We start from the raw sequence: 10,704 nt of genomic DNA on the forward strand, positions 1-10,704 counted from the left end.
CTCAGGGGAATAAACGTGAACCCACCAGAGAGAGAAGTGTTCACAAAGGAATGGAAAATGTTTCCACTGTGTGCTGCTGAAACAAAGAAGCAGGCTCCATTCAAAGAAAGATGCAGCAATGTTCAGTACATCACAGGAGCGCTCGGTTACATTTAAAGAGGAAAAAGCAAAATCTTGTTTCTCTGGCCGTAGCTAATACTGCTTGATGAAGATCAAGATAAAATCATTCTAGTGGTTTTTCTGCCTTCGCTTTTGCAGTTTGTATATCTTTTTGCCTCAAGCAGTTGTTATCAGTCACTTCAGAACTGAACATGCAGCTAAATGATTCACCAAGGCATGCCACATATCCCTCTGCGATGCAGTGAACATCTGTTGAAAGTTTACTGAATAATGAGTTTTGGAAGAGCTCGATTATAAATCATCTATTCATTTTGCATTATCTTAATGACATGATCTAATTTTAAAAATTATTTTAGTTAAAGCAACATCAGGTTTTAATTTAAAGTAATATGACTGCTTGGTCAAAATCATTGTGATTTTATTACTGAACTTTTAAGTGGACAGAATTTGGCTAAGGCTTTGAAGGCTGTTTTTGTTTTATCAGCCAGACTGAGACAGCTGCGTTCTATGTTCGTTTGTCTTAAGGTCTTAAAAAGGGGGATGTGTACAGAATAAGCTGCAGAAGTCAATTCTGTAATTTAAAATTGGTGCCTGCGCATGCTTCATAACATACATAGCATGTAGTCTGTGAAAAAGCACCAGCTGAGGAATAAACCCTGCAACTGACACAGCTCCTGGACTGCCAGCTGACAGCTCTGGGTTAGAGCTCAAGGAAAGTTCCTCCTTGCTGAGAAACTTCTCCCACTCCCTTGAGCAGTACCCAGCCCACCAAGCCAGGTGCTCTGGCACAAAGTCCTGGTCTCCTCCGTTGGTGCATTCAGGGGAGGTTAGGGTTGACTATTAGGAACTGTTTTTTCTCAGAAAGATCAGTGAGGCAGTGGCACAGGGTGCCTAAGGAGGTGGTGAAGTCAGCATCACTGGACGTGTTCAAGAATCGTGTGGATGTGGCACTGAGGGACACGGGCAGTGGGAATGGTGGGAATGGGCTGGTGGTTGGACTGTGTGATCTTAGAGGTCTTTTCCAACATTAATGATTCTGTGATTCTGTCCTGTGGATGTTCCTCAGCTTTTGTACGAGTGTGGAAAGACACCGGGTTCTCATCTCAAAGTTTGCTTTAAATTGTTGCTATGTAGTTAAATATGCTGCTTGTGGAAATGCTCCAGGTGGAAGGAAGGAAGGAAAAGAAAAAAAGGAAGGAAGGAAAAGGAAGGCTCACTCAGCCTTAAGCTACAAATAAAGGAAAACCCTTCTGCATATATGCTCTGCATAGTATAAAAATTCTTCATAAACTATGTCAGTATCCACAAAGGAAATTAATGATTATTGAGCCATACAATTCCTGTTCAACATAAACACTTTGGACTTTCATCACCACAAGAGGTTATCTACATATGCTTGCCCACGTGCACTCATGGCACACAGAGAATTAATAACTGATATATCTAGTATGACTTTTAGTGAAATGGCTTACTTCCTTGAAGTAAAGTGTAGTCTGTTTTCTCATGTATTTGACGGTCAACGAACTCACACTGCAGCCCAATCCACATTTTTATTTTCAGACTTCAAACCCTCTCCAGTGAACCAATCAAAATGCCATGATAGCTAGATGTTAGTCAAACAGGAATAAAAGCCAGAATGCACCTGAACAAAACTATTAATGTAAGACCCACAGAGACATGAAAGGAATGTATGAAAGCCAAGTGTTAGGACTGTTTGAGAAACAACTTGGGGAAAAAAAAACAGAGAACTGAATCTTAGCAGGAATAAGTCCATATTCTTAATGTTCCTTAAGAGTTTATGATTGTTAAGATTGAAAAACACGGAGAGAATTTATTTCTAAAACATTACTAATATTTTTTCCTCTATATAATACCATGTATGCTTGAAAAATGGGCCCTAGTGAGATTCAGCATGGCCAAGTGCAGTGTTGTACTTGGGTCAGCGCAGTTGCAAATAATGTGTACAGACTGAGAGCAGAACTCACTCAGCAGCCCTGTCAGGAAGGACCTGAGGGTCCTGGTGGATTAAAAGCTCAATGTGAGCCAGCAGTGTGCACTTGCAGGCCTGAAGGCCAAATGTATGCTGGCCTGCACCAAAAGAGGGGCAGCCAGCAAGGCATGACAGGGGATTGTTCCCTTCTGCTCTGCCCTTGTGAGGCCCGTCTGGAATATTGGGGCCTTTATCATGGGAAAGACCTGGAACTGTTCGGGTGGATCAGAGGAGGATGCAAAGATCCTCAGAAATCTTGAGCACCTTGAAGAGTAAAAGATGGTTCACAGAAAGAAAGGGTAAAAGAGAGTTTACAGAAGCAAATGTGCAGAGGCTGCTAAAAGAATGGGGATTGCAGACACTGGGACTGAGACAATGAGGGGGTAGAGAACATAATGATAAGAGTTTGAGAACAGCCTGAGGACATCCGGCAGGGAGGTGATAAGATATCCTCGGGGCAGATTAACTGGGTCGGGGGCTGCCCTCCCCACAGGGTTGGAAGTTTACAGCAAAGAAGACTACAAGCCTTTGTGAGGAAAACGATGGTTCTTCATCCCACGACCACCAGGAGGAGACCCCCACAGCTCACCACCACAGCACGCGTCTGCATGCTAATGGGTTCTCAGAAATCTGATGAATATGTATGTATGAACTCCTGGAAACAATCGATTATGCGTTAGTTCGGCCTGTATCTGCAGCACACTTTGTCCTCACAGTGTGCAAGTTAGGTGGAACTATCCCCCTTGCACCGGGGCGTATGTGCATCACTAATAAAACATACCTGCTCTATATCCTTACAGGCTATAGGGTTTGATTTCTGCGTGTCAACCTCTCCTGTGAAGAAGGGCCAAGGGAGCTGGGCTTGTTCAGCCTGGAGAAGAGAAGGCTGTGGGGAGACCTCACTGTGGTTTTCCAGTACTTCAGGTGAACTTATTAACAGGCGGGGGGGACAACTTTTTGCATGGGTAGATAGTGATAGGACAAGCGGAAATGGCTTTAAACTAAAAGAGATGTGGTTTAGGTTAGGTGTTAGGCAGAAATTCTTCCCCAGAGGGCGGTGAGGCGCTGGCACAGCTGCCCAGAGAAGCTGTGGTTCCCCATCCCTGGAGGCTCAAGGCCAGGTTGGATGGGGCCCTGGGCAGCTGAGCTGGTGGGGGGCAGCCCTGCCCACAGCTGGGGTTGGGGCAGCATTATATTTGAGATCCCTTCCAACCCAAACCATTCTGTGATTCCGTGATTCTGATTCTATGATTCTATGATACTTGTTTTCTAAACTTTAAAGCTTCTTGTGCCAGATAGATAAAATACATGCTGACTCCTGTAGGAGCTTTGTTTTGAGACTGCTTGTGCAAGTAAAGCCATGCAAATGTTTGACTGCCTTTCTAGGTTGTATATGAATGAAATCAAAGGTAGAACAAACACTGGGATTGATAACACCATACAGCTGGCAGTGGTAAGAGGCAGGTCATCAGGCACTGCTGCAGCATAAATGCTATTCCATGTCTTCAGTATACCTCTCAATAGAACTGTGAATGATACTGAATTAGGAGAGATATTTGGCAGACTTGAGAAATCTCAATGTTGCACCGAGAGAAATCTTGGAGTTCCAGGAGAAGCAGTTACGGATAGTAATGAACTTTCTAGTCTGTACTTAGCATTGGTAACACCACACCTGGAAATAGTGTCCATTTTTTGACTCTCCAGTTCAAGGACGTGAAGAAATAGGTGGCCTATAGAAAAACATCTATGCTGGTCAGGTGTCTAAAGTAAAGGACGAGAATCCAGGTTATTTAGCCTGGAGAAGGCCATGGGGCACTCCAAAGCTGCCTATAACCACTTGAAGGGAAGTAAAAAGGATGATGGAACCATGAAGCTGATCCTCAAAGACAAGAAGCCACACATGGTGGCTTGGGAGACTCACAGCAGATATTAGGAAAAATGCTTTCAAGAGAATGTCAGTGCAGCACTGGACCGGTCACCCAGGGAGAGTGTGAGCTCTCTGTCTTCAGGGATTTGCAGGAGATGGCTGAGCAAAGCTACACATGACCTGGCCTAGTGGTGATGAACATCTTGGTGCAAGCAGAAGGCTCTGGTAGTCCCATCAATGGGACTTGGCTTAGGATTTAAATGTGGAACAACCAGAAAAGTGCATCACATTTTTTTTTCCTTCTGTTAAAAGGCACTCCTGCAGTAATATAAAAATAGTTAACTGAAGCAAGGTATCACAGAGCCTGATTTGATAAAGCACACTGATAAAAATTAAAGAATGGAATATGTAATGAACATTGACCTAACAAATAAAAAAAAGGAAAATTAAAAAAATAAAAGGGGGGAAATAATGCATGGTGCAAAGCAATGAGGGAGCGCTGAGAGACAGGAATGGGAAGCTGGTGACAGATGAGGCTGATAAGGCAGACGACCTAAAGGAATTCTTTGCCCCAGTAATCACAGAGGCAGCAGAAGGTAATGTCCCAGGAACTGGGATTTGTTTTCCTCAGGGAAGGAAGTAAAATGTCAAAAGGTTTTACTCTTGCATTGGAGTGGATAATAAGGCAATTAGTACTCTTGAAAGTCGTCAGAGCACCCAGACGGCAATGATAAATCACATCCTGGGATGGGAGCAGGAGGCTGTCAGAAAGATTTTATGGAGTGGTTGTGGTCACCTACCACGGGTGGGATTACTGAGGGCACATGAGTGCTCTGTGAAGTTTGCACTGAAAACCAAGGAGGAGCGCTGGAGTAGGGCATCTATAGGTTTGTGAGCTCAGCTTCTCTTCTGCAGGAGAAACCAAACACTGGTGAGTCCTGATGCGCATCTGTAAGTGTCTACATGAACGTATTATTAAAAATACATCATACTAACACACATGCCACAGGAGAAGTGTAGCTAATATATATGGTTTGGAGTATGGTGCACAAAAGATTTATGTAAATAATCTCTGTTAATAGGATTTATCAGTGTGAATCCTTTCTTGTCCATATGAGAAGAGTTCATGGCAATGTTATGCTTATGGTTTACCTTTTCAAAGAGTTTCAGATGCCTCTCCAGTTTCAAATGCTTTTTTTCCCTATGTTAATATATTATACAGAAGGTAACTGTTAATCTTTCACAGAGCTCTGTAAATATGTGAACTATGCACAGTTTATCATCTGCAGGTTTAATAAGAAGAGACAAGAAGACAAATTCTCAGGATGTTATATCTCCACACAAGTTCCTGGTCTGATCTCTGCACCTTTGTATTATTTGATTTATTTTAGGCAGGAATGTAACTCCTTAATGAAATAGTTTGACTGATACCAATCCCCATGTGGTTACAGTTGACATTAACACAAAGAAATATTATGGCAGCATGTGGTATTTCTCTTCTCATACAGAAAAAATACTCCAGGATATGCTGAAGTAATGTTCCCTGCAGTCAAGTCTGCACCATTTGTTAGGAAGATCAATGTAATTTAAACCACTGTGGCATTAAGTAATTTAAGATCAACCTGTAGAGCAGCTGCATTTTTCCAAAGCTTCATGTGGCATGGGTTTCCACAGTGCCCAGCACCAGCTCTATCTGGGCAGGCTGAGCAAAACAAGCGAGGCAAGAGCTGTGGGAGCAAGGCATGATGTTAGTGTAACCCACACCACTGGGAAAACAAGGGAAGAGTTTGGAGACACAACAGTATCCTCTGTGCCCTCCACATCTACAGCATCCACCATGACCAGCACACTTACATAGCATCTGCCATGAGGGGTTCCTGCTTTCGGTTTTGAGTAAACCCAAACCCTGCACTGCATTTAGTCCCTGGGACTAAGTGTTGCACAGGAGTGTGTCCAGGCAGGGCTAGAATGTCTCTAGGGAAGGCTGCAGCACATCTCTGAGCAGCCTGTTCCAGTGCTCTGTCAGTTTCCACTGGACTCTCTCTATAAGTTTCTGCTCTCTTGAACTGAGGAGCCCAGATCTGGACAGCGTACTCCAGATATGGCTTCATCAGGCCTCATCTCTCTTGGCTTGCTGGCCACACTGTTTTTAATATACTCCTCAGGTCACAGAACTGATGGACGTTACCCTCAGGTCCTGTGGGTCTGGTTCATTGGCTGAACAGGCAGAGCTGAAGTGGCAGTATTGGTGAGAAGATACTCCACAGAGACTTGTCAAACTGACATACTCGGATTGTGTTGATCATCTACACTGCCTTTCCTAATCTCCAGCTCTGTAAGAAGTGGGAAGTCTGTTGTGTTAATATCCAGATTACCTAATATAGCTTCCCTTGGCTCAGTAACCAGTCGCATAGGCCACCGCAAGTTCACTGAGGGATCAGAGGCACCAGTCAGTTCTCCAAACATTTTTGTTGGAACAAAATTGTAAATGTTTGTCTTGCTAGAAGGATTTACAGATAGCACGTGGCACCAATAAAAGGAATATCAGTTTAATGTCTGACAGGTCACTTCTCGGAAGGCTAAAACCTGTGTTTGCAGAGGGACAGTGATGGTTATCAAATGATCTTGCTTGTCTCTCTCTTTTATGAAAACTACTCGTTTTTCGGCCAAGTGGAACAAAAGCAAAATTATTTGGAAGAGTTATTTTTGAGTTCAAAAACAAGTTCCCAGAAAAGCTGTCTGCTAGACTTCCAGTACGTACGAGGTTGTAATAAAGAGGATTATGATCAACCACTCATCATGTCCACCAAAGGAAGGACAAGAAGAAATCAGCTTAAACTGAAGTAAAGAAGATTTAGGCTAGGCAATAGAGAAAACATCTTAATTAATGATAGGAGCCGTACAACACTCGGAGACATAACATAAGGAAATTGTTTCCTACTTTTCAAGGAGATTAGGCAACCATCTAGCAGTGATGGTTTTGAAATGCTCAGCTCTGTCTCAATGCAAGAGGCAGTAAAGACTGGGAAGACATACCATAAATCTGAGATGTGCTAATCTAACACAGGTTTTGTAGGTAGCCTATTGCTGCTGAAGGATTCACTGAAGAGTAGCAAAGTACTTCAAGGATTTTGCCCTATTAAGCCTCCTAAGTTTACACCTGTTAGACCTCTTTTGTAAAATTTCCTTCCTTGTATGTATGCAATTGTTTGTACAGGATATTGTAGATCTGGGTGTCATCTAATCTCTGGTGGGGCAGAGGAAGTAGACTCAGGTGCCTGAACAGGGGGCCACCGCCCTTGGGATATCTCAGGCTATCTAAACTATCTGTACAATGTCTTCTATATGGGTGGTTCAGATACTGTAGAGTTTTTCACTTGGGCTTAGGCACCTCTCTTTGTACAACTGAATCACAGCCCTGGAAAATCCAGCTTGCCTCTACAGCTGGGATTCTCACCCTCACCTCTGCACAGCTCCTACTGAAAGCATTCTACAAACACCCAAACTGTTTTCTTCCCCGAAGCAAAGCTTCTGAGCAGGATCTGATTTTTAAAAAGTGGGTTGGGTTATTTTTCCAAATATCATTGTAGTTACTCAAACCTCCCGTAAAAAAATCATTTAAATATATAAATATTTATAGTACAAACATTGCACCCCAAGGAGTCCCTCAGCTGGGAGAGAAATCATGGCCAGAACCAATGCACTTCAAACGAAACGATGCCACTTCCCCTTCCCAGGACCTTGAATTGATCCGATCTGCTCCGAAGGGCAGAGCTTTCTGTGCCCAGCTTATGTTGGCAGCTTGGCCCTATAGAAATCTTCTTGCTTTAAATTACCTGTGCCACCACAGCAATCCTCACCGTGAAAATGCAGAAAACATAGAAAAACATGGTCAGTGATAGCATAGGACAGAATGCGACGTGCTTTTGGTAACGGACAGAATCATGCTTTGTATGATCTGTCACTTGATACACAGGCTGAAAAATTGTCATTGAAGCTATATAAAAATCACCTCCCCTCACCTTCATGCTCTTACTTAGGAGAGAATCATGACAACAGTTACAAAATGTGATTGTACAGCTGTATCAGTTAAGCAGAGGGACACCACGATCTGCTAGTTACTGAATTTATTTAGAATGACTTTTTTAACTGCCTAATTTCGGTTTGACGGGCCCCTTTGAGAACTAAGCAGGTCATGTAGCTAAAGTAAGTGAGAGCTCATCTTCTTTACGAACTGGTTGTGAGTCATGTTCATCCTCAAAGGGAATAGTGTCATGAATTAATTGAGTCTCACTGGTTTAATTTTCGATTGACAAGTAAATAGGTCTGGTTCTTAAAAAATTATGCAACAGAAAAAACTCCCAGTAATACTCTGATGACAGTCTTCCCAGGTACTTTTTTTTTTTTCCCAGATCAGCATAAATTGTAAATGCAGTTGACATTGCATCATTTTGTTTCAATAGCTGTTATTGCAGTTCATTGTACTAATTTGATTATACTGAATTTTGGCTCTTATTTACAGTTAAATTAATTCAACTTATTTAGTACAGCTGCATGTTTAACACTTAATGAAACTGCTAATCATTTCAGTGAATCTAATTTTGTCCTAAAAGCAAAATAAGAATAGAATAGAACAGCTTCAATTGGAAGGGGCCTACAAAGATCATTAAGTCCAAAATCCATGAAATCTGTTAAACTGTTGGATCCAAAAAAAGGCAGGAGGGGCATAATTTCAAAGTCAGTCTTTCCTAGTTGTTTACACATGTACAAGAGAATTTAGGACATTAACCAGGGAAGAAGAAAGTGGGAGTTCTTACTTTCATGATTGTAAAAATTACAGAGAAGTCCTCTTCTCTTTTAGCTATTTTTGAGGTTGTGCTACTGTGAAGGAACCCTGATGGGGGAAGAGTGGAGGTAAAAGGGAACTGTGGTTAGGATCACCACAGGTGGAGATGTCAGCCCATCACCCAAGCTGGACGATGCCCAAGGTGCTTCTTCCTCAGTTGCTTACTTGCTTCTCAAGAGGAGACTAACCAGCACAGGGGAAAGGCCTTAGATGGCAGTATCCTGAAAGCAGAATTTTATTAGAAGCCTGGTAAGAAGGGAACTTAAGAAAGAAGGATAATTACAGAGAGAAGGAATCTTGTTGAGGTGTTCAACTCTGGAGGCATATAGGCTGCCCACCATAGTTGAGAGAAGACCAATTGACAGAGATGGGCATGTCAGTACCTGGAATTCTTAGGACTCTACACAAATAAACCCCTTGCTAGCAAACGTGAGGTTCTACCCTTTCGTATGCCCAGCTGGCTGTTGCTTAATTCCTACAGATCTTCCAAGGCCTTCTCCAAACTGATCTATCCTGTTACTTCAACACTTGCTTTTGGCAATGGATCTCTCACAAGATATGAAAGGGGAAAAACTTACAACAGGTTAAATCTGAGCTTTACCATTTCAACACTGCAATTCCCCTTATTAGAGAAACACATAAATCTGGATCCTGTGTGTTATATGCCATGTTCTGGTGCACATTTTGTAGGAGGTTATTACCTGAAGTTGTACTGCCCAGTATATACTGCAATCACTCTTGCAAAAACAGCAAAGTCAGTTAGCAAAGCAAAATGCTTTCGATTAGGGATATTATTAATTTACTTCAGAGTAACAATGGAAGTCTTGATGCCACTTAGGATTACATAACATTCAACTCAAACTGACTATGCTTTCATACCTCATTTTCCTTGAACAGAAGATGATTGAAAAATAATCCTTTAGTAAGAAACCACACAAAATAGTTGGGGAAGGTAGATTTGAAGGTGACACAAAGTTATTTAGATTAAGCAGAGACAACAAGGAGTTAATAATTCCTAAGCATTCTCTCCAGCCCAGTGCATGGACAGATTGTAAAGCTGTTGCTCACAAATGCAAAATCACATCCAGTGGATGAAGCTCTCTGTACAGTGCTTGGTCCAGAGCAGCCACCAACAAAGTTAAGACAAGAAGCCAGGACAAGTTCATCCAAGGGATGGAACACCTCCCCTATGAGGACAGGCTGAGAGAGTTGGGGCTGTTCAGCCTGGAGAAGAGAAGTCTATGGGGTGACCTTGTTGGTACCTACAGGGGGCTGTAAGAAGGAAGGGGAAAGACTCTTTACCAAGGTCTGCTCTGATAGGACAAGGAGAAATGGTTTGAGATGAAAGAAGAAAGGAGAAGATGTCCTTGAAAAATAAGATCAGAGAAGAAGAACTAGTCAAACAAACTTGTCTTGCAGGTATATGGCAGAAGATGCTAGCTTAGCACCTGTGTGTAAATCCTGTTTGCTGAACAGAACAAAGAGTGATAGACTTTACAGGTTACAAAACAGCAAACTAAATCCAGATTACAAAGCATGTACAAACAAAGGAAATTAAGGAGTGTACTTACTGGGGATGAGTGCAGCAAACTGAGAAGTATGTGAACCCTGAGTACCTTAAACAATGGGGAAAGTAGGAAGGGCTTACTTAGCATAGGGGTACAGGGATAAAAGAGGGGCTCTGTCCCTCGATACTTTGAGAGATCCTCCAGGGATATGCCCCTAGTTGACTCTCCCTTTATTTGAATAAAGAAAGCCTTTGTCTCTTTTTGGAATAAAGATAACTGGGCAAGCCTATCAGAGCAGAATTTTTCCCAACAGTTTCAAATAAAAAGAGGGGAGATTTAGATTGGATATAAGGAAAAAGGTTTTTACAATAGA

This window comes from Lagopus muta, chromosome 1, assembly GCF_023343835.1.
Source record: "Lagopus muta isolate bLagMut1 chromosome 1, bLagMut1 primary, whole genome shotgun sequence".
Classification (NCBI taxonomy): Eukaryota; Metazoa; Chordata; class Aves; order Galliformes; family Phasianidae; genus Lagopus; species Lagopus muta.